Genomic DNA, 25,450 nt, shown 5'->3' with positions numbered 1-25,450 from the left:
AAAATTTTGCATCCTCTTGCCTTATAATCTGCCTGGCTATCTTCCCTATCTCATCCCAAGTCATGATGCCCCAGCCACCCTGGATCTTCTTAATCCAGGATTTCCCTAGAGTATTACATTCATACATCCCTTACATTCTGTATTTTCTCTGCTTGGAAGGCTCTTTCCTTGGCTCTTCTGAAAGCTGTCTCCTTGGCAGCTGTTAGGTCTCAGCTGAAATGTTACTTCTCCAGAGGTCCTTCCCTGTCACCTGGTAGAGCTGTACATCAGCCCTATTCTAGTACTGTTACTGTCTACTATTAAGACATGTTCTCTATTTTCATACACTTTTTCTGAATGTATCTATTACATATATATTTGTTTAATTATCTAATGTTTCTCTTTCCTACAAAAAAAATGTAATTTTCTTTTTTTCTTTTTCTTTTTTTTTTTAGAGACAGGATTTCACCATGTTGGCCAAGCTAGTCTTGAACTCCTGGCCTCAAGTGATCCACCTGCCTCGGCCTCCCAAAATTCTGGGATTACAGGTGTGAGCCACCGCATCCAGCCAAAAATGTAATTTTCAAGAGGTCATGGACTCAATACATCTCCCTCATGCAACTCTAGATCTCGATTTAACATGATGCCTCACATTGGAGAAGTTCAACAAATATTTTTGAATGAATGAATGTATCACTTTTTCCTTTACACATTTGTAACACAGTTGGAGCATAAGTTGCTGTATATGACAAATGTTGACATTAGTCTTCTTTATAGCAAAGGATCATGAATAGATGAGATAGTGCTTCTAAAACACCAGGCCCAATGTCGATCCTCAATCAGCTTTTGCTCTCATACATAAGGTTGAACATCAGAGACTATGGAGGTGGACACTCTTAGGTTTTCATAAGACTTCACCTCTTCCAACCTCTATAATTTTGAGCAAATATGTTCAATTTCTCTGGGCCTATATGTTATTCCATTCTTACATTGCTATAAAGAAATACCTGAGGCTAGGTAATTTATAAAGAAAAGAAGTTTAATTCTCATGGTTCTGCAAGCTGTACAGAAAACATAATGCTGACATCTGCTCAGCCTCTGAGGAGGTCTCAGGAGACTTACTATCATGGCAGAAGGCAAAGAGGAAGTAGGCTCTCTTATGTGGCAAGAGCAGGAGGGACAAAGAGAAGGGGAAGGTGCTAGCATATTTAAACAACCAGATCTTATGAGAACTCTATTGGGAGAACAGCACCAAAGGGATGGTTCTACACCATTCACCAAAGATTCACTCCCATGATCCAATCATCTCCCACCAGACTCCCTCCAACACTGGGATTACAATTCAACATGAACTTTAGGCAGGGACACAGATCCAAACCACATCAGCCTGTCTCCTCATTTGTCGACCGTTAATAATGGTACCTACTTTTCTGGGTGGTTGTGAGAATGATATTAACTAATGCAGGTCAACTGCTCAGCACAATGTCTAGAAAGTAAAAAGTGTTCAATATAGTGGCTATTACTATGATTTTATTCATACCAAAAAAAGAGAAAAGCTGCAGAAGACATCCAGGAGCAGAACTAGTACTGTCAACTAGATAGGCCTTGGTGTTCCCTTTTTGAATGTAAGCAATTTCAAAGAGCATCAACTTCAGACATGGTTATTCTGTGATGATGATGGAGCAAGACAAAAACAAGACCATTCCATAACATTGTCTGAACACAGGAAAACTTCAGCATTGTCTGAACTGCAAAAACGTTCCATCTCCCCTCCTTCTTGGCTAATGTGAAAGATTGCTGCTTCTTAATCAATTACAGCCTTAGTACAGTTCTGGCATTCCCTTCTTGTATACGAGATTAATTTAGATACTCAAACTCCATCTAGTCTTTCTCTCTAAGGAATTTATTTGAATACTGAACCATAGGATTATTCCTACTTCCTGACAGCACCAATTCAGAGCAAAACTGCTTCCTTAAACTCTCTCCCAAATCACCTGGCACAAGCCCATGCCCTACAACAAGTCCTTTCTAACACCCTATTACTGAGATGACTTATAGTTCCTCATGGTGTGCATTCTCTCTCACTGAAATCAGTAATAAACTCTACTTGTTCAACAACAGTATTTTCCTGGTGGTCTTTGGCTAAGGGCATTGACAACAGTAATAAGAATAACAATATCCACCATTTATTGAGCATTTACCAGGCCCTCTTCTAAACAATTTACATGTGTTAATTTACTCAATTCTTCAGTCAACTTTAGAATGTAGGCAGGAGGACTTCCTCCAAGATGGCTGAATAGGAACAGCTCCGGAACACAGTTCCCAGCGAGAGCGATGCCAAAGGCGAATGATCTGCACATTTCCAACCAAGGTACCAGGTTCATCTCAATGGCACTAGTTGAACAATGGGTGTAGCCCAGGGAGGGCAAACGGAGGCAGGGTGGGGTGCTGCCTCACCCAGGAAGTGCAACTGACTGGAGGACCTCTCTCCTACCCAATGGAGGCCATCGAGGACTTATCTGGGCACTCCAGTTCAGATACTGCGCTTCTCCCATGGTCTTTACAGCCTGCAGACCAGGAGAGTTTCACCAGGCCAACAAGCGCCATGAGTTACCAGCACAAATCTGAGTGACTGTTTCAGCCTGCACTGTGGGTTTTGGCTGGTGCCAGAAACACCTGTGAGACAGAGTCTCCAACTCTCCAGATAAAAAAAGTGGGGAGCTGAAGGCAGGGAGCCAAGTGATCTGGCTCAGCAGGTCCCACCCTCATAAAGACTAGGAAACTGAAACCTTCTGTCTTGAGAGTTGTGCAGCCAGCACAGCAGTTTGAGATTGAACCAGGACAATCAAGTTCGGTGTGGGGAAGGGCATCTACCATTGCTGAGGCAGTTTTAACTGTACCTGTGTAAACAAAATCACAAGGAAGTTTATACACAGCAGCTGGACTGAGCCTGCAGCAGATCAGCAGCACCTCTGCAGGCAGACTGTGACTAGACTCCCTCCTTGCTGGGCGAGGCATCTCTGAAAAAAAGGCAGCAGCACGTCAGAGACTTATAAATAAAACACCACCTTCCTAGGACAGAGCACCTGGGAAAACGAGTGGTTGTGAGTTCTGCTGCAGCAGACTTAAACGTCCCTGCCCAGCAGCTCTGAACAGAACAATGGAGCTCTGAGCACAGCACTTGAGCTCTGATAAGGGACAGACTGCCTCCTTAAGTGGCTCCCTGACCCCTGTATATCCAAAAGACACCTCATACAGGAGAGCCCTGGCTGACATCTGGCAGGTACCCTTCTGGGGCAAAGCTACCAGAGGAAAGAACAGGCAGCAACCTTGCTGTTCTTCAGCCTCCATGGGTGATTCCCAGGCAAGCTGGGTCTGGAGTGGACCTTCAGCAGTCCTGCAGCAGAGGGGCCCGTTAGAAGGAAAACCAAAAAAAAAAAAACAAAAAAAACAAAGAAATAGCTTCAGCATCAACAGAAAGGATGTCCACTCAGAAACGTCATCCAAAAGTCACCAACTACAAAGACCACAGGTAGAAAAATCCACAAAGATGGGAAGAAACCAGCACAAAAAGGATGAAATCACCAAAAATCAGAACGCCTCTCCTCCTCCAAGGGATCACAACTCCTTACCAGCAAGGGAACAAAACTGGATGGAGAATGAGCTTGACGAATTGACAGAAGCAGGCTTCAGAAGGTAGGTAATAAACTTCTCTGAGCTAAAAAAAAAACATGTTCTAACTCAGTGCAAAGAAACAAAGAACCTTGAAAAAAGGTTAGACTAAATGCTAACTAGAATAACCAGCTTAGAGAAAAACATAAATGACTTGATGGAGCTGAAAAACACAGCATGAGAACTTTGTGAAGCATATACAAGTTTCAATAGCCAAATCGATCAAGCAGAAGAAAGGGTATCAGAGATTGAAGATCAATTCAGTGAAATAAAATGAGAAGGCAAGATCAGAGAAAAAATAGTGAAAAGAAATTAACAAATCCTCCGAGAAATATGGGATTATGTGAAAAGACATAATCTACGCTTGATCGGTGTACCTGAATGTGATGGGGAGAATGAATCCAAGCTGGAAAACACTCTTCAGGATATTATCCAGGAGACCTTCCCCAACCTAGCAAGGCAGGCCAACGTTCAAATCCAGGAAATACAGAGAACACTACAAAGATATTCCTCAAGAAGAGCAACCCCAAGGCACATAATCATCAGATTCACCAGGGTTGAAATAAAGAAAAAAATGCTAAGGGCAGCCAGAGAGAAAAGTCAGGTTAACCACAAAGCGAAGCCCATCAGACTCACAGCAGATGTCTTGGCAGAAACCCTACAAGCCATGAGAGAGTGGGGGGCCAATATTCAACATCTTTAAAGAAAAGAACTTTCAACCCAGAATTTCATATCCAGCCAAACTAAGCTTCATAAGTGAAGGAGAAATAAAATCCTTATGGACAAGCAATTGCTGAGCGATTTTATCACCACCAGGCCTGCCTTACAATAGCTCCTGAAGGAAGGACTAAACATGGAAAGGGACAACCGGTACCAGTCACTGCAAAAATGTACCAAATGGTAAAGATGATTGACACAGTGAAGAAACTATGTCAACTAATGGGCAAAGCAACCAACTAGTATCAAAATGGCAGGATCAAATTCACACATAACAATATTAACCTTAAATATAAACAGGCTAAATGCCCCAAGCATAAGACACAGACTAGCAACTTGGATAAAAACTCAAGACCCCATGTGTGCTGTATTCAGGAGACCCATCTCACATGCAAGGACACATATAGACTCAAAATAAAGGGATGGAAGAAGATTTACCAAGCAAAAAAAAAAAAAAAAAAAAAAAAAAAAAGCAGGGATTGCAATCCTAGTCTCTGATAAAACAGACTTTAAACCAATGAAGATCAAAAGAGACAAAGAAGGGCGTTACATAATAATAAAAGGATCAATGCAACAAGAAGAGCTAACGATCCTAAATATATACACACCCAATACAGGAGCACCCATATACATAAAGCAAGTTCTTAACAACCTACAAAGAGACTTAGACTCTCACACAATAATAGTGGGAGACTTTAACACTTCACTGTCAATATTAGACAGATCAACAAGACAGAAAATCAACAAGGATATTCAGAACTTGAACACAGATTGAGACCAAGCAGACCTAATAGACATCTACAGAACTGTCCACTTTGAATCCACAGAATATACATTCTTCTCAGCACCACATTTCACTTACTCTAAAATTGACCAAATAATTGGAAGTAAATCACTCCTCAGCAAATACAAAAGAACAGAAATCATAACAACTAGTGTCTCAGACCACAGTGCAATCAAATTAGAACTCAGGATTAAGAGACACACTCAAAACTGCACAATTACATGGAAACTGAACAACCTACTCCTGAGTGACTACTGAGTAAATAATGAAAATAAGGCAAAAATAAAGATGTTCTTAGAAATCAATAAGAACAAAGACACAATGTACTAGAATCTCTGAGACACATTTAAATCAGTGTCTACAGGGAAATTTATAGCACTAAATGCCCACATGAGAAGCGAGGAAAGTTCTAAAACTGACACCCTATCATCACAATTAAAAAACATAGAGGAGCAACATCAAACAAATTCAAAAGGTAGCAGAAGACAAGAAATAACTAAGATCAGAACAGAACTAACAGAGATAGAGACACAAAAAACCCTTCAAAAACTCAATAAATCCAGAATCTGGTTTTTTGAAAAGATCAACAAAATAGACTGCTAGCCAGACTAATAAAAAAGAAAAGAGAGAGGAATAGAATAGACACAATAAAAAATGACAAAGGGGATATAACCACCAATTCCATAGAAATATAAACTACCATCAGAGATTACTACAAACACCTCTATGCACATAAATCAGTAAATCTAGAAAAATGGATAAATTCCTGGACACTTACACCCTCCCAAGACTAAACCAGGAAGAAGTTGGATCCCTGAATAGATCAGTAACAAGGGCTGAAGTTGAGGCAACAATTAACAGCCTACCAATAAAAAAGTCCAGGTCCAGATGGATTCATAGCTGAATTCTACCAGATATACAAAGAGGAACTGGTACCACTCCTTCTGAAACTATTCCAAACAATACAAAAAGAGGGAATCCTTCCCAAATCATTTTATGAGACCAACGTCATCCTGATACCAAAACCAGGCAGAGACATAACCAAAAAAGAAAATTACAGACCAATGTCCATGATGAACATCGATGCAAAAATCTTCAAGAAAATACTGGCAAACTGAATGTAACAGCACATCAAAAAGCTTATCCATCACAATCAAGTAGGCTTCATCCCGGGGATGCAAGGCTGGTTCAACATACACAAATCTATAAATGTAATTCATCACATAAACAGAACCAAAGATGAAAAACTACATGCTTATCTCAATAGATGCAGAGAAGGCCTTTGACAAAATTCAACAGCACTTTATGCTAAAAACTGTCAGTAAACTAGGTATCAATGGAACATATATCAAAATAAAAAAAACTATTTATGACAAACCCACAGCCAATATCATACTGAATGGGAAAAAACTAGAAGCATTCTATTTGAAAACTGGCACTAGACAAGAGTGCCCTCTCTCACCATTCCTATTCAACATAGTATTGGAAGTTTTAGCCAGAGCAATCAGGCAAGAAAAAGAAATAAAGGGTATTCCATTAGGAAAAGAGGAATTTGTCTCTATTTGCAGATGACATGATTGTATATTTAGAATACCCTATAATCTCAGCCCGAAATTTCCTTAAACTGATAAACAACTTCAGCAAAGTCTCTGGATACAAAATCAATGTGCAAAAATTGCAAGCATTCCTATATACCAATAACAGAAAAACAGCCAAATCATGAGCAAACTCCCATTCACAATTGCTGCAAAGAGAATAAAATACCTAGGAATACAACTAACAAAGGACTTGAAGGACCTCTTCAAGGAGAACTACAAACCACTGCTCAAGGAAATAAGAGAGGACACAAACAGATGGAAAAACATTCCATGCTCATGGTTAGGAAGAATCAATATCGTGAAAATGGCCATATTGCCCAAAGGAATTTACAGATTCAACACTATCCCCATCAAACTACCATTGACCTTCTTCATAGAAAAGGAAAAAAACCACCTTAAACTTCATATGGAACCAAAAAAGAGCCCACATAGCTAAGACAATCCTAAGCAAAAAGAACAAAGCTGAAGGCATCACAGTACGTTACTTCAAACTATACTATAAGACTATAGTAATCAAAACAGCATGGTACTGGTACCAAAACAGAGATATAGGCCAATGGAACAGAACAGAGGCCTTGGAAGTAATGCCACACATCTACGACCATCTGATCTTTGACAAACCTGACAAAAAGAAGCAATGAGGAAAGATTCCCTGTTTAATAAATGGTGTTCAGAAAACAGGCTAGCCATGTGCAGAAAGCTGAAACTGGATGACTTCCTTACACCTTATACAAAAGTTAACTCCAGATGGATTAAAAATGTAAATGTAAGACCTAAGACCACAAAAACCCTGGAAGAAAACCTAGGCAATACAATTCAGGACATAGGCATAGGTGAGGACTTCATGACTAAAACACCAAAAAGCAATGGCAACAAAAGCCAAAATAGACAAATGGGATCTAATTACACTTAAGAGCTTCTGAACAGCAAAAGAAACAATTATTAGAGTGAACCAGCAACCAACAGAATGAGAAAAAAATGTGCAAGCTACCCATCTGACAAAGGGCTAATATACAGAATCTACAAAGAACTAAAACAAATTTACAAGAAAAAAACAAAACAACCCATCAAAAAGTGGCTGAAGGATATGAACCAACACTTTTCAAAAGAATACATTTATGTAGCCAACAAACAGAAAAAAATGCTTATGATTACTGGTCATTAGATAAATACAAATCGAAATCACATTGAGATACCATCTCATGCTAGTTAGAATGGTGATCATTTAAAAATCTAGAGACAACAGATGCTGAAGAGAATGTGGAGAAATAGGAACACTTTTACACTGTTGGTGGGAGTGTAAATTAGTTCAACCATTGTGGAAGACAGCGTGGTGATTCTTCAAGGATCAAGAAACAGAATACCATTTGACCCAGCAATCCCATTACTGGGTATATACTCAAAGGATTATAAATTGTTCTATTATAAAGACACATGAACACGTATGTTCATTGTGGCACTGTTTACAATAGCAAAGACCTGAAACCAACCCAAATGCCCACCGATGATAGACAGCAAATGTGGCACATATACATCATGGAATACTATGTAGCCATGAAAAAGGATGAATTCATGTCCTTTGCAGGGACATGGATGAAGCTGGAAACCATCATTCTCAGCGAACTGACACAAGAACAGTAAACCAAACACCACATGTTCTTACTCATAGGCTGGTGCTGAACAATGAGAACACATGGACACAGAAAGGGGAACATCACACACTGGGGTCTGTTGGGGGGTGGGGGGCTAGGGGAGGGATAGCAGGTAATGAGGAGATTGGTGAGGGATAACATTGGGAGAAATACCTAATGTGAGTGACGGAGGGATGGAGGCAGCAAACCACTATGGCATGTGTATACCTATGTAACAATCCTGCAAGACCTGCACATCTACACCAGAACTTAAAGTATAATAAAAAATATGAATATGTGTGTGTGTATATATATATAAAATAAGAAATAAAAAGAATGTAAAACTAAAATTTTAATAAAGAGGAGAAATGGAAAAAAAAAAATGAATGTAGACAGGAAGAACTAAGCTAGGAAGAGGTTTAAAACTGTGCTGAAGTGAGACAGCTAGTGAGTGATGAAGCTGAGCTACAGACCAAAGCATTTGGGTAAGGATCACTCCTTACTGTGCCTTCCTGGGTCCTATCACCTTGTTTAGAACAAAGAGAATACTTCAAGTTTAGAAAGATCTGCAGCCACCACAATGTGAAAGGCATGGGACAGAACTCAGCCAGCATGCCAGAGGCTTCCTTCAACATTTATCACTGGCAATTTACTTAACAGAATTATGGAGGCTACAAAGAAGTATACACCATAGTCCCTGACCTCAAGGAACTTATGAGCTAATTGAAAAACAGGACTTAAATGCACAAAAGTTTCAATAACAATACAAGCTGCAATATGAGAGACACATTAAGACAGAAGAATGCATGATTCAGTGTTAAATGAGGTGTGCAGATGGCACTGGGAGGGAGCTCGCTGTTGGCTACATGCTCAGCCCACACACTCTAACCCAACTCAAAAACCACAGGCAGGAAATCAGACAGGAGAGCTGCATTGTCAGGAAGCGAGACAAAGAAAAAAGAATAAAGTCTTTATGGAAAGAAATCTATTAAAATTATATTTGCAGGATATGTGGCTAGATGGCATTTAAATTTTACTTTTTGGTAATTTTTTGTTGAGGAATTATAACCCAGTCTCTGAAGGGAGTCATGTGGTTATGTCCAAAGTACTCCATATCAGGTACTCTCTGGGAACAGACAATACTAAGTTCCTTTCTCTTCGGGAGAGGCTGAGCCCTGGCCTGGCCCCATCTGGCCTCTCATCTATGGATCATTCTTGGATTCATGTCATTGCATTATGATGTCTTAGAAAAACGTTCATGACAACTCCAGTCACAATGTCACAGAAGGATTCTCAGCCACTGAGGGCTATATTAGGATAGCTTATTTCTATAAGGGGATAACCACGCTCTTACAGTGGCTTACAAAGATTCATTGAGTCTTCCAGCACCTTTAGGCTGGAAGAGATAAAGTACCTCTCTTGAAGGATTTAGTAAGTGTGTCTGAGCCAGGGCTTTGATAACAACTTGGGCAATAACATCAGGCAAGTTATGTAACCTCTTTATCTGCAAGTAGAGTTAATGACAGTAACCAACTCATGGGATGATTGTAGGGTCAAATGGCATAATGCTTTCAAAGGGCAAAATGTTCCAACACATAGAGTACCTTCTCAGAACTGAGTACTGGTACTCAGAATATTGAGTACCAGTAATCAATATTATTGTTATTATTCTCCATATCCATATTGTTCTTCAAGACTTGGAGAAATACAAAAGAAGCATGAGACGTGGTCTCTCTGGATATTCTCAACGACTCTACATTGGGGATTTACCCATCCTGATTGGGCAAGTCATTCGGTTCTATTATGTAGCTACCATCCTATATACACATGTTTAGGAGGCTCAATTGCCTAAATTTGATTTCCCCCTCTACTACTTACTTGGAACTGTGGCAATTTCTTCAACCTATCTCTGATTCAGTTTATTTATAAAAGCAGTGGGATCAATAACGGCCCTACATCTTAGGGCTGTTGTGGAAAGTAAAAGAGATCATGGATACAGAACCCTGAGAAGCATCCAGTACATCATTGGTTCTCACTGGGTATTATTTTTTTTATCATCATCATCATCACTACCATCCTCATTATTAAGTATATCCTAGATGTTACCTTTTAATTCCAGAGATTCAAGCTTAATGATCTCTGATATGTCCCAGGCAGCTGAACTATCCAAGGCTTTATTTTAGAACATGTGCTCTGTTGGCAAAGACAAGCTTTTGACTCCATTCTAAAGTACTAGATGGGGATGGTGTACACTGCTAGCCACTCTTGTCTTATGACAAGGGGTCCATATTTGTAGGCTTGCCAGCTGAAGTCACGCGTCTAGTCCTTGGTGAGGAGAAGGAGGAGGAGATGGAGACAAAGAAGAAGAAAGAGAAAGAAGGAGAGGGAGAAAGGCAAGCTACCAGTACCTATTGAGTTGCATCCTGGCTGAGCGATTTGGGACAAATTACTTTACTTCACTTTTTACATCCAGAGGCAGTGCCTCTTTTCTAGGGATGCTTGAACTTTAAAAGAGAGACTACATCTATGAGTACAGTGCCTAGCATATATTATATTCTCAGCAAATTGCAGCCAGGTTATCATTACTGATGTTCTCTGTCCTATATGCAAAATAACTGATCAGAGACCACGTCAGGATAGCATGACACCAGCCAAGAGGTCTCACATTATTCTTGTATCTTCTTTCTTTTTCTAAAAATGTAATACGGAGTTCAGACTGTGGGAAAGAACACAACTACGTTCTGTTTCAGGTTTGAATGCGAAGACCACGCAAGTGTAGTGGAAAGGGTTTATGACGAACTTAACAGACTTGCATTCTAGTGCTGACACCATTTGCTTTCACTTCTGGGTTTCAATCTGTGAAATGAATATTGGAGGTTAAGACTAGATTAGATTATACGTAAAGATCTCTCCAGCCATTCTCTTCTAGGATTCTAATTCCTTAAACCAGTACTTAACAAAGAGTACCTCATGTGAGATTATTGGGTCTCTTGTGAAAAAATGGGTATTCCTGGATTTCTACCTGGGTTTACAGGAGTCAGAATCCTTAAGCCCCTGTTGGGAACAAGGGCTTAAAGCCAGGAACATATATTTTAGTGACCTCATCAGAGAAACACTGCCCTGGACTGCAGAAAAGACAGACTTCGAGGTAGTGATGGAAACAAGAGAAGGGAAATGGTAAATAAGAGGGAAGTCCTTTCCTGCTCAGGTAGATCACTATGAATTGAACCACATGTAGAACATGCTGGGCACTTAGCCCATTAAGGTTGCTGGAGATGCCAAGAAGAAATATTTATAGGCACTTTTTAACATAGTCTATAAAAGAGGAGGTTGATTCAAACATAAATTATCTACCATATCATTCTTTAACCTCTAAATCTTTCTCTAATGGCTTGAAAGGCAGCTTATTAAAGCAAAGTGCATGTTTAAGTACTAGATACACACTGGTTAGTTTACAAACATCTAGAGAAACAGAAGTTACTAAAAGTGGCAGGTTTGCTAATTTAAAAAAAAAAGCAAACAAAGAAATTTTAAGAAATTTTTAGTCTGAGCAAAATGGCTTAAATATCGTGGGTTGTGATTTTCTCTCTATTTCAGATCTACCTTCTCCTGAATTGGCTCCGTTCTCTGGATAAATCTTCCCGTGTAGCACCAAGATGGCGGCCAGAAGCCCCAAGGATACATCATATCCTGTCAGCAATCCCAGAGCAACTTGGGAAGACCTGGTACCTCTATTCGGGCTGTTTTAGGATCTTCAATTAAGCTATCATTGTATTAGCTTGAGTCAATGGTTGCCACAAAGCCAATCACAGTGGCCCGAGGATTGTCCTATGGTGATTGGCAGCTTATGTCACATGACTACTCCTAGAACTGAGGTGTAGGGTTCACCACACTGAAAACACGCCGAGTGAGAATTGGTTTCTCTACAGAAAAACAGGGTGATGTTACTAGGAAAAGGAGCATATGGTGGTCAGGCAAAACAACAGATGTCCCTTGCAACATCTTAAAGTAGCAAATAGCTTTATGGGCTGAGTACACATTGTTTTTTAACTGTGTGGTAAATTATACCTCACCCAGTATATTTTCTTATTTGTTTTCTGTGTATGTGCATAATGTTTTCTTTTTGTTGTGTATATGATCCTGTATGCATTTGTCTCTCTCTCACACACACACACACACACACACACACACACACATTAAACAGCCAGGGGAAATTAGATGACATTTAGTGATGGAAAAAATGAGCAAAGTTTTGATCATTGTTTAATTTAGTAAAAGAACAGCTCCACCTAAGATTCTTCCTGCCTATTGCCAACAGTGACAAAGTAGTTGGAGAGATTGCAAATGTGCTTCTGAGACCTTCTGCAGCTGTTGCAGAAGTGGGACTGAAACCAAACTCAGGGAGGGTAATCACCAGGAAAACATTTTCTGTGTCTCTTTAGAATTCCTCTAAGAGAAATCTTTGGGTTTGTTCACCTCTACATTCCCATTACCCAACACAATGGTTAGCACATAATGGGTACTTGATAATAAATATTTATTGAATGAATGCACGAATTAATCAATGAATGGTTTCATTTTGAGAACTGAGTTTTAGGTAGAAACAGATTTTCAAACTTACTTAATTTGTGGTGCTATTTTATGAAATATCGTGGTCATTTCTAAAACATAAAAATGTTTTTAGAAATATACATTTGTTTCTTCCCCCTCTTCATCATTTACAAAGGAATAAACCCAATTTTGATAGTTAACAGAACAAAATGGCCAGGAAATGGTGAATATTTTTATTCACAGACTAAATTGTACAGGATTTCCAGATGCTCAAAGGCCTGGCGCTATTCAATGTTGCCTACAGTGTAGGAGGGCAAAGGCAATGAAATACAAAACTCAAGAATGAGAGTTACTTTGACTTTAATTAGTTATTCATTCTATATGGAACTGGTTTAAAATTTGCCTAAGAATTAAAGCCTCTCAAGCAGGATATATAGAAACTAGAACTGATTTGAATTTCGGAACATTCTATCGGTTTTCAGATACAGAGTATCAAGAGCTGCATCTATATGTCTATATTAGAATTCTAGATGGAGGAAACTGAACTGAAAAAAATATCAAACACCATCTCTAACCAGGGTGTATCCAATTGCATCAGACTTTGAAAGGGTGAATCACAAAATATCTAAACTCTTCTCAAAATTATTCATTTTTGTTTTTGCTTTAAAAAGGAGGTTTAGACCATGAGCCACTACGTTATGAAACCAAACTAAGAATGACAGGTGTCCCAGTTATTTATAGCTGTATAACAAACTACCCCCAAACTGAGTGGCATAAAGCAACCACTGTTTTATTATGCTTGCAAATATTGTGGGTCAGAAATTCAGACAAGACATAGTAGAGATGGCTTATCTCTGTTTCATAAGGTCCAGGACATCAGCTGGCTGGGATAATTCAGCTGAGGGTCACTAAAACAACTAAGGGCTGAAATCATCTGGAAGCTTCCTCATTCACATGTCAGGGTCTAGGGTGGCATGACGTGGAGCCTGACCTCAGCTAGGACTGATGCCCAGAGACTCTACATATGACCTCTCCATGTATCTTGGGCTTCCTCACAGCATGGTAGCTTCCAGGTAGTCAGACTTCTTATGTGTTGACCAGGACTGGATCATGTACCCTTGCTGAACCAATCACAGACAAGAGGGATGAGATTATTAGTAAACCAATCAGGCTCACTTCTGGGGCTGGAGATGGGGTCAAGTTTTTCAAGGCACAAGTCTTCATGGGGGAGAGATTGATACCTGAACAAAATCAGTTCTTCTCAGAAAAAGGAAGAAGGACTGGATGGTCTGTGGGTCTCCATGGTGTCTGCTACCCTCTTCTCTGGTCTGCTGCAATGATTCTGTTTTCCGTTTGTTTCATGTGATGGTAATTTCCTCATTTTATTCCCCTGTAACCGCTGAGAAATGTGGCTTTCTAAGATGGTAAAACTCATCTCAGATCATAAAGTAAACTATTAATTACTGGGATGAAAGGTTTCATTTTTTTAGGAGAACCAGATAAGCCAATGCAAATATTTCTCAAAGTTTATTCTATAGACAATTAATTGTGTGGGGGTGGGGGAGGAGGTAGGTGATGTAGGAGAGAAGATTCCATTGTCTAAAAATAGTCTAAAAATGATGCATATTCTTTTCCTGTCTTGTAGATTCACAATGTGAATCAGCATATTTAAAGCCCTGAAAAGTCCTGCAGCAGAGCAATCTGTTGTTTAAGCCAATGTCCCCAACCTTTTTTAGCTTGGAGCACTTCTGACCATATCTATCAAAACTGTGCAGAGCATGTATGCTATCACATCTTGAGACATACTGATAATATCCCCTCTTGACTTGTAACATAAGAATTTAATGTTCTTAAGTTAATGCTCTTGTAATTAATATAAGTATTTATTTAAGGACATCAAGAGTATTATAGTTTTAAAATCTTACCAATGAGTTATTTTTCTTGGAGTTCAATTCAAACAATCTATGTCTAGAATATAAATATGATGTGAATAAACACACATACATACAGATATATATGGAGAACTTTGACTGAAGCCAGCACAGCAGTGGAGTGAGTTTGTGGAAGGTAATTATTCCATCTGTAAGATGCTGGATTGTAGCTGTCTCTAGGACCATCAAGTGGAAAGTCTGAACAAGTATTTGGATATAGACATACACATCTAGAATTTGAGCAATCCCAGTTTCAGCTCAAAGGTGTGAGAAGCACACATGAGGAGGCTGGGGTTGAGTATGTGAAGAGGTTGGGGAAGGAGGGCAGTATGCTGTTCATCCAGTGGAAGTTTTAGAGGGCATAGTGGGAAGGGTTAGAAAATAAAGATGTTTGGTCAGGTGTAAAGCATGGAACAGGGCACATGAAAGGACAAATGACAGAAGACCTAACATGTCTGGAAGTGGCCAAGAGTGTAAGGGATGTTGGCATGATGGGTCTAGCTCTCTGTAAGCTTTCCAAGGTAAGGAGGCAGGGTATTCTCTGCTGGCAGGTGAGGAACAGAGGTGACTTGTACTGGTACAGGAAGCATTCTTAATTTTGCTGTGCCATACAACCTGCACAAACTACTCACTAGTGAACGCAGAAAACGTTCATTGGTCCTGTGTTGGTTGTTGCTTTATGTATCAGTTCCTCTCCTCCCCATTCCAATAGCTTCAATTTCCCTAAAGAATCAACTCCATTCTGACCTACAGTGTTAGAAAATGTGGTTATGACTAAGCCTACCTGATCACCCATCTGCCTGGCCGCCATGTTTAGCTTAGGTTAAGCAAACAACCTGAGCTGGTCTAATAAGAATTCTCTGGATTTTTCTGAGAACAGTGGGACAAAAATACATTCCCATTTCTGTAGCAGATGATGAAGGAAACAGGCCAGAAGCTGCTGGCAGCAATGCTTAGAATATGAAAGGATCCAGTTTTAGGATTAAGATGTCACAGTAGAAGGTAAACCAGAAAGACAGAGAGAAACAGGAACTCTGGTGGCATGATTTGAGCTGCTAGATCAATCCTCACCTGAAGCAAGTCCTTACTGTAGACTTTTCATGTTCATGAACCAATAAAGTACATTTATAATTTAGGTTAGATTGAGTCAAAATTTTACTAATTTCAACCAAAAATTAATTGAAGTATCATAGAGAGATTCCAGTTTCTAGTGGAGTCAGTTGTGTATTGAACTGATTACACAGGCTGTCAGAAAGACATTCTGGGCTGGAGGCTCTGAACATGCAGGATCCTGGGAGTAGTTGATCAGATTCCTTGTCTTTGTTTACTTATATTATATGTCAGTCACTTGCAAAAATTTAAGGTTCAAGTAGAATTCTTCAAAAACTATTTGTACAACCATAATTGGATATCTAATATATTGGTCATCTGGATGATGATTTCAAAACAGTCTAGTAAGAAAGACTGGTAAGTTCTTAAAAGTTATGATTAGGTGGGACTCAGCAGTGTTAACTGATTGCTGGCATGAGCTATGCTTCCTTCCTGGAGTCATATTCCATATGACACTTATATCAAGTCACTGACATTTATATGAACTTATTGCCCTGGCCATATTAATTTATTATTGAACAAAATTTCACCATTCACCAAAACAGCAAAATTTAACGTCAAAGCTGGCATCATTACACATAACCTATTTCCTTTGTAAAGTAAAAGATGTATTCAGGGAGAACTCTACTTAGGTTAAGAAAATAGTGACTTACAAAACATTTCTTTCAGTACAGAGAGGGCAGCACAAGCACCAGTTCTAACGTTCGATGAATTTAATACAATAAGCTGTTCTACTAGACAAGGAGTCATAAAATCTGGCCCATGGCCTGTCTTTGTAAATATAATCTTATTAGAACATAAGCATGTCCATTCATTTACCTATGTTTATGGCTGTTTCCATCCTATACAGCAGAGTTGAGTAGTTAGGAAAGAGACTGAACGGGCCTGCAAAAACTGAACTATTTACTACCTATCTCTTCATAGAAAAAGCTTGTGGATCCCTACTACTAGTCTGTTAATGAAGGCAGAACTGTATGATTTTCATTTTTGTATACAATCTTTACTGTATATTGGATGCTTGTTAGATATTAATCATTGTGCTACTGCACTTAACATTTTAAGTCCTAAACAACTCTATGGGGTTAGATGTTCTTCTCTTGGTTCTACAGAAATCAATGAGGCAAAACAATTTTCTTGAGGATACACAACCAATAATTCCCAACCTGGAAGTCAAACCCAGATCTGTCTGTCTGACCCTGTGCCTTTAACCCCTGCACATCCTATAATGCTTCTCTACCCTTTTACACAGTTCTAGGTTCATAAAATGACTCAATACTGGATGTTAAATTGAAACAGAATTGGAATTACTACTTTAAAATATTTTCTACCTTAATGATGCCTTAATAAATCATTTGCCTACCAGGGAGTACCATGCTAATTGAATTGGTATAAACGGCCTGGGGAAAATTGGCAAGAGGGAAGCAGTTCTTTCTGATATGAAGGAAGAGTTTCATTTGCCCTTTCCACACAAACTATCTGCTCAGTTTTGGTCTGCAATAGGAAGCATTGTCAAATGAATTAAGTTGACCAAAAGAAAAAAAAAAAAGACAGAATGATTGTTAATGGGATGATATCCCTGATTTGTGAAAAAGAGAGTAGAAAAGTTTATGATTGCTTCAAATGGGATGAATTACCATTTTGTGCTACCTTCTGTGCTGGGGTGACTAGAAGCAACAAAAAAAAGTTCTACTGCTCAAGGCTCTACACAGTTGAAGGACCTCACTGCTTCCAATGACTGATGAACAGATGCGATGCTTTTCACCAGTTATTCCCCAGCCTCAGGACTGCTAGGTCATGTGGACTGCTATACCACAGCTTGCACTTCTCCCTTCCCATTTTTCTCATTCTGGGATTTCTCTAATGTGGTTTTTATTTTTATTTTTAATTTATTTGTTTTTGGAAAGGCAGTTTTGCTCTTGTTGCCCAGGCTGGAGTGCAATGGCATGCTCTCGGCTCACTGTAACCTCCGCCTCTGGAATCAAGCGATTCTCCTGCCTCAGCCTCCCAAATAGCTGAGATTATGGTCCCACCACCACGGCTAATTTAGTATTTTTAGTAGAGACAGGGTTTCACCATGTTGGCCAGGCTGGTCTTGAAGTCCTGACCTCAAGTGATCCACCCACTTCAGCCTCCCAAAGTACTGGGATTATAGGCATGAGCCACCGTGCCTGGCCTCAAATGTGGTTTTTATATTGCCTCTACAGACAAAATGCAAAGATGAAATGCAATAGTAACGGAGAGGCACTATTGGGTTTAACCTTTTATTTTTACATTTGAGAAGACTCCCCTTCCCAAAGCATATAAGCAACAAAAAGGTAGCTATTTCTATGGGAAGAGTGAAACAAAGTTTTCAGTTCCAGAGATGGCTTTGGATTATAGTTTGCTTATTATAATGTAATCTTATTTTTTTTTAGAAAAGTAGAAAACTCTAGGCTGAAGCCCTCAAACACACTAATGAACATTTGTAATGGAAACCACCATTGCATGTGCACCACAGTCCCATTTCCAGAAAAAAACTTGCCATGCCAGAATCCAGGGTTGTTTTCTGTTATTAAGCATGCACTGAGATTATCAGAGGCGTCTTGGAGAGTTATGGGTGTTGCTGGAAGAACATTCTGGGAAGCAGACAGGAAGACAGTTACAGAGGTATGTCTCTGGGGTGTCTAGGTGCCATTGCTGGTGTTTGCATTCTCCCAGCTAACATGTGGATTATCATATTTTTTTCTTTTCCAAAAGCAGAAGTTAGAAGCAATGCTATAAAGATTTCAGTCCTCCAAACAAAGCCAATATGAGGGATTTATTTCAGAAACAATTTTCTCTCAGCTGTCATTTTTTTTCTGGACAATTACAAATGAGCCTGTCTGAGCTTTTCTCATCCATTTTGGAAAACAAAAATGTTTTTTGACTAAGGCAAAAGTTGCAGAAATTATCATTCAGTTATTTTTTAACTAAAATTCCCCATCTTCTGTAGGCCTCCTCCAATAAGTTCAGCCAGCCTTGATGTCTTCTCTTTCCAAATGAGTCACAGTCTCTGCTTCTCATACCTTGACTTCTCAAAGTGGTGTTTTTTGATCACCTGCATCTACCAAGGTGAACACATTACAAATGCACATCTCTGGACCTTACCTCAGTCATCCAGAATCAGAATATCTGAGATGAGACTCAGGCATTTTAACAAGCTGCTATGATTCTTCTACTCACTGAAGTTGGAGAATGGTGGTTGCATTGCTTCCATTTAGACAATGAGTAATTCTCAGATGATCCCTTATATGCCCTGTTGCAGTCACATGGGCCAGTTGTGTCCTGCATAAAAGCATCTGGTCAACAGGAAGGGAGGATAAAATCAAGATGTTTGCTCTGGTGCAAGATTGTGCCCACCAGAGGAAGAAGGTGTTTTTTCTAATCTGCACAAATGCCCCTTGGTTGCTCACTGATTACCCACAAGGCTACATCTGCCTGGAAGGGGCATCTTTTTCTAATTTATACAAGGGCTCTGTGTGGGCCAGCAGTGCCCTACTTGTAGGTCTAATTTATGAGGCCCATGAGACAGTCATCGCATGTTAAGCTTTTTGTCCTCCTTCCCATTGTACCACACACACCAGTAAAACTCAATATTTGTAGAATCAAATTGAAAATGCTAATAACATATTAATACTGAGAAAGAAAGACAGTTTTATCACTCAAATAACAATAGTCTCCTTCATTTCTCTCATCCCCTGAATTGAGCAAAATCAGCAGAATTTTCCATTGCAGACCACAAATTGAACATACAGTCTGTGTGGGGGACAAAATGAAACTCTTCTTTTCCTTCCTATTGGAAATAAAACTTTTTGGCAGTAATTCTTGGATTGTTTTCTTTGGAAATTGCATTCATGTGATTTTCAAGATGTTTCCCGGGCTTTGTTGAAATTTGATCCATTTAACAAGAAACACATAATTCAGTTCATGTTAAAATTCTCAGGGTTACTTAAGAATAATTATGAGTTGTCCATGTGTGCTAGAAAAACAGTCCAGACTTCCTCAAGAATGGGAAGATTATCCGTCTCTCTGGGGTAATCTTTCTCTTGGTTAAGTATGCCCAGTGTAAGAGTTTGCTCAAGAAGTGACCCCAAGATTTTCCCCTGGAAAGTAGTAGACAGGTTTCATGAGTTTCACCAGCAAAGCCATTTTCAGAGGTGATTTATCATGTGAAACAAGGGTCTCTATGAACTTTCATGGAAATGACAACATAACGTCTCACACACCTAAAGAGAATGAGACTTGGGCTGAATTCTGAGATGTAATGGTTGGATTTCATCTAAATCATAGTTTTCTGAGCTTACTTTCTTGGCTAGCCTTTCTTTAACTTGCATCCTTCTTTTTTACTAAACCCTCTAAGCTACAGCTAAATCAAACAAAGTCCCGTAAATCTCCCTTGCACTCATACCATTCCTCTAACACAGAAATGGAATCACCTGAGTTTTCACAGACTCACAAGCAGCAAAGGTGAAATAAATGGAGAAGGCGGGGTGGACCCACTCCAGCCTGTGAGTTGAAGTTCTCCTGAGGCCTAGCAAGGCAGGAAATGCTTCTTGTTCCACCAATACAAAAAATAAAAAATAAAAAAGGGAGGGCCGATCCCTATTCATCCCTTTCTTAGCTGAGCCTCTTCTGGTTGGTTACAGGTAACATACACCCATTAGTTAGGGGTATTCATCGCAAAGATACAGGAGTGTGTCTCAGAACCCAAACTCTGCAGAAAGAATGGGAACTGGGAATCAGAGGTCATCAGTACGCAGGCAGTGTTTTCTCACCATTCTTCATCTTTCCTTCTCTCGCTTCATGCACCAGCTTCTTATCCCCATTATACATGGGGAACACAGTAGTCTCTGGTTTAAATGTTCTGTTTCAAAGGTCATCCCAGATTTGCTTTTCTTCATCCCAATTCCAAATTCCCAAAGAAGGGAGGCTGACTGACTCATTATCGATTTGTAACCTCTTCTGGTCTAGTTATCTGTGGCTAAGGACAGAGTCAAGCTGGACCAGCATGAGTTCAGGGAGCTTGTCCCCATTCCCTTCTGGATGGTGGGAAGGAACATCCTTGAGAAAGCAAACTGGGCAGAAATCGAAAAGAGAACCTCTAAAATTCTAGTGCCTATGATCCTAGACACCAAATAGTGCTTTAGGTTCATTTATCCCAACCACTCCATCCATGGTAGGGATCCGTTCTGCCACATGCTTGACTAATAATTGATAATGCTTCAGCCCTGCTCGGTTCCCCACCATGAGAATTTACACATTATGATATCTCAGTCTTACTAACATTTCTTTCTTAGGTTATAACAAAAATTCTTGCAGCAATGCCCATCCAAAGATAGTTCTATTAAAGCAGCTTATATCTCTAACTTTGAAGTGATGTGTGTGTGTGTATGTGTGTGTGTGTATATAAAATGTATATCATATATTTTCTAAAGTATATATATTCATATATATTATCTATAAATAATCCAGGAGTTTAAAAAGAGGTTAACAAGAGGAAAGACAGCATGAGAAAAAGAGCATAGATTCTGGTGATAGACTGCCAATTTTCAAATCACTATTCACTAGCTCTGCAACCTTCAACAAACACTTGAGCCTCTATTTCCTCAATTGTAAAATGATCACAGTGTCATGAAGATGAAATACTGTAAAGTGCAGAGAACATTCAGCTAAGTGCCTGACACAGAGTTGAAGCTCAATATGTGCTAGCTGCCATCATTTTCCTTTAGCATTACTTACTTGTAGAAATAAAACGAAATCACATATTTTCTAGGCTTTCTATCATTCTGCCACTGATATTTCTCAGTTTGACCAGATAACTTTCCTCAAAGGGCCTTGTCCATGCCAATGTGTAAGGCAATGACAGCACCAGAGTGTTTTTCAGACATAGCCTGGGACTCGTTTCTGGCAAGCAGGCTGGAGAAACACTCGTGCTTCACAGACCACCTGTCAAAGGGGTGGGTAGCATTCTATTTGTTATTCAAGCATGAAGCTGAAGCCTTCTCGCTCAAACTGTAATGATGGGAACTGAGTAGAGAGACTACTGCATGTGTAGTTTACAGAATTGAAATACAGAAGTTGACATTTTTATGGTTTTCATAATCTTTGAGAGTAAGTGGTATAGCCAGAGTCAAGGAACTCTGCATCCGTTCTCACCTCTTGGGATTGGTGTAAAGGTGTAGAGAGATAAATAAATGGAAACGATTGGAGCTACCTGAAGGATATATTTGCTATTTCCTCTCCCTAAGGAGCCAAGGAGAGTTGCATAATACCAGGCTGCCCTAATGCATGGGGACTGCATTACTCCCCAGGCTGCTGGTGTCCTCAAAGCAAGAGGTACCAAGAATGTGGTTAGCTTACATCTATTTAAAAGAATTACTCTATTACATTTTGCCCTTCCTGTGAATAGTGTGCCTGTTGATCTTCCTGGCAGCAAAACGGAATGGAATTGACTGGGCATCTTGAAGCAAAGCCTCTTCCATGTTCTGGAGTCAATGAGAGCTTTGGGAATCATGCCTGGCCCACATGCACCACATTGGTTTCCATAACACTTGCTGAGTAGCCAGAACTTGTCAGATGTATCCCAAGATCTTACTGCTCTACAGAGATATAATTTTAAGAAAGAAAAGGGGGTTGGAGGAATATCACATGTCCTAGTTAACCATTTTCTAAACACAAGATCTATGTGAGACATGAGCTTTAATTCAGCAAACATTTACTATGCACCTGCTATGCACTCTATATGTGGCAGTGCCATTACAAGGGAAGACTGAATGTACCCGAGAGCACTAGGAGTGTAGACTATAGCCAGATCTACCTAGGGTCAGGGAGAACTGAGAAAGTTTATCAGAAAGTGTGATATTGATGAATGCCTTAAATAATGTTGTCAGTTTCTAAGAATATGTAATCACATGAAAAATGCCCAGGGTGTAATGCTGAGTGAAATACACATATACTAAATCTTTTATAGCACAATTGAATTTTATTACACAAAGCATAAACAAAATATAAGGCAGATACTTTTTTCTATTTTATCTTCTATTTATACCTACCTGATGAATAGATGTAATTATTATCTGCATTTTGTTATTTAAGAAAAAAAACACAAAAATGTTAACCTTAGTGGTTGATTATGATTAAATTTCTTGTTTGCCTCTTAATAGGCTATTATAACATTTAAGGTATCAGATAAAAATAACAAACTTTTATGTTATTTTTCAATAGATTCTTACATATATGGTCAATTAATTACATATATGGTCAATTGACAAAAGGGCCAACACCATTAAATGAAAGAAATGATAGTCTTTTCAACAAATGTTGCTGGGAAAACTAGATATCCATATGCAAAAGAATAAAGGTAAACCCTTACCTCACACCATATACAAAAATTAACTGAAAATGAATCAAAGACCTAAACAAAAGAGTTAAAACTCTAAAACAGTTAGAAGAAAGCATAGAGTAAAATAATGACAATGGATTTTACAGGGATTTCTTGGTTATGAAAACAAAAGCACAGACAACAAGAGAATAAATAAATTAGACTTTATCAAAATTAAAAACATTTGTGCATGAAAGTACACTATAAAGACAATGAAAAGGCAACCCATAAAATGGGAGGAAACATTTGAAAAGCAAACATTTGATAGGAGATTACCTTTCAGAGTATTTTTAAAACTCCTATAACTCAACAACAAAATGAACAACACGATTCAAAAATGGGCAAACAAAATGTGGTATATACATGAATGGAATGTTATTCAGCCATAGAAAGAAATGAAATTTTGATGTGTGCTAAAAAATGGATGAACCTTGAAAAACATTATGCTAAGTAAAATAAGCCAGACACAAAAAGACAAATATTGTATAACTCCATTTATACAAGGTCCCTAGAATAGGCAAATGCATACACACATAAATTATAATAAAGGTTACTAGAGGCTGTGGAGGAAGAGAACACGGGAGTTATTAGTGGATCAATACAGAGTTTGTTTGGGATGATGAAAGAATTCTGAAAATAGTGGCTACAAAAAAAAAAAAAAAAAGAGTAAGGTAATTCCTGAGGAAGGGAAGGATACTCCAAGCATAGAACAGAGAATGTGAAAGCATGGAGGTGTGGATTGTCCCGTGTTTGAATCCTGTGAGACTGTGTCATGGGTTGTATTAGAAAGGGAGGGTAGGGTCTAGGTCCTGGTTGAGCATGGCCCTGAATGCCAGTCAAAGAGGAGGAATGGCTTGAAAAAAATATAAGGCTGTCAAGCTTGCTTTTATATGCTAGACCTCTACCTAAAAATCCCTCAATTGTTTTGTGCTACTCTTGAAATAAAACGTAGGCACTCCAGCTATGATTGCGTTCACAAGATATTCTGGAATCTTTTTTCTGCATTGGCTTGAGATAGTTTCTGGTTCTTTCTGAAAGACCCTTGACTATGACATGAGCGGTCTTGAGCAGCCTTGGTCCATCCAAAGTCCAGCTCACTCCAAATCTCCCCCTCCCCCTCTGCTCAGTGAAGGCTAGGAAACACATCCTGGATGCCCTGCCCCAAAGCATGCAGCAGTGTTCTCACTCTCCCCACAGCGGACCTATCATTCCTAGGCCTCGCTACCATTTCCCATGCCACTAACGGACCTGGGAAATGTGATGACTCAGTTTTAAAGTTTACCACCCAAATTTTAGTGATGCCACTGACTGTATAAAAGGGCCACCTGTGTTTTCCCTTCCATGTGATAAAGTTACTACTCATAAAGGTTGATTTCTTATTTTTCACAACCCAGGACAAACAAGAATTTGGGCCAGCAAACATTTCCCAGATATCACCTTATAATGCATTTCCACTTCAAATAGTCCTTGGAACTTCACTGAATCTGTATTCAGCCTCACTGAATCTGTATTCATCTAAGTCTCACTTAAATTGGGTTGTCTGAAGATCCATTTGTAAATGAATATGAGGTTTCTTGATTCTTGATTGAGCACCTACCAGGAACAAGGCCTATGGTATATATGCAAATAAATACCAAGGCTATTGCCCTTAGGATATATACAATGATAGGGGTGGGAGAGATAGACATTCCCAACTAACTCAGAAGACAGAGGGAGGTCATTACCACACCAGACACAACGAATAAATCATTGCATGGAACTACAGGGGAGGATCATCCTGTTCCAGCTCAAAAATTACAATTGATGTGAGACTTAGATGAATACAGATTCAATGAAGAAAAGTATTTCAGCTGAGGAGGCAACAGGCACAGAGGCATGGAGGGAAGAAGTTCTGGGAATGAGGAGCTTTCTGACATGGCAAAAACTAGATTGTCTGGAACCATGCTACACAATATTATAGTTAATAGGCTCCCAAGGTGATTTACATTTTAATTAACTAAAATTAAATAAAATTTAAAATTCATCTTCTCAGTAGCCCTAGCCATATTTCAAACTCACATGGATTAGCCACAAGTGGC

The sequence above is a fragment of the Aotus nancymaae genome, unplaced genomic scaffold (assembly GCF_030222135.1).
Source record: "Aotus nancymaae isolate 86718 unplaced genomic scaffold, 86718_ANA_hifiasm-v0.15.2.pri h1tg000015l_0, whole genome shotgun sequence".
Lineage (NCBI taxonomy): Eukaryota > Metazoa > Chordata > Mammalia > Primates > Aotidae > Aotus > Aotus nancymaae.
The sequence above is the reverse complement of the archived record's forward strand: the minus strand, read 5'-3'. Positions refer to the sequence as shown.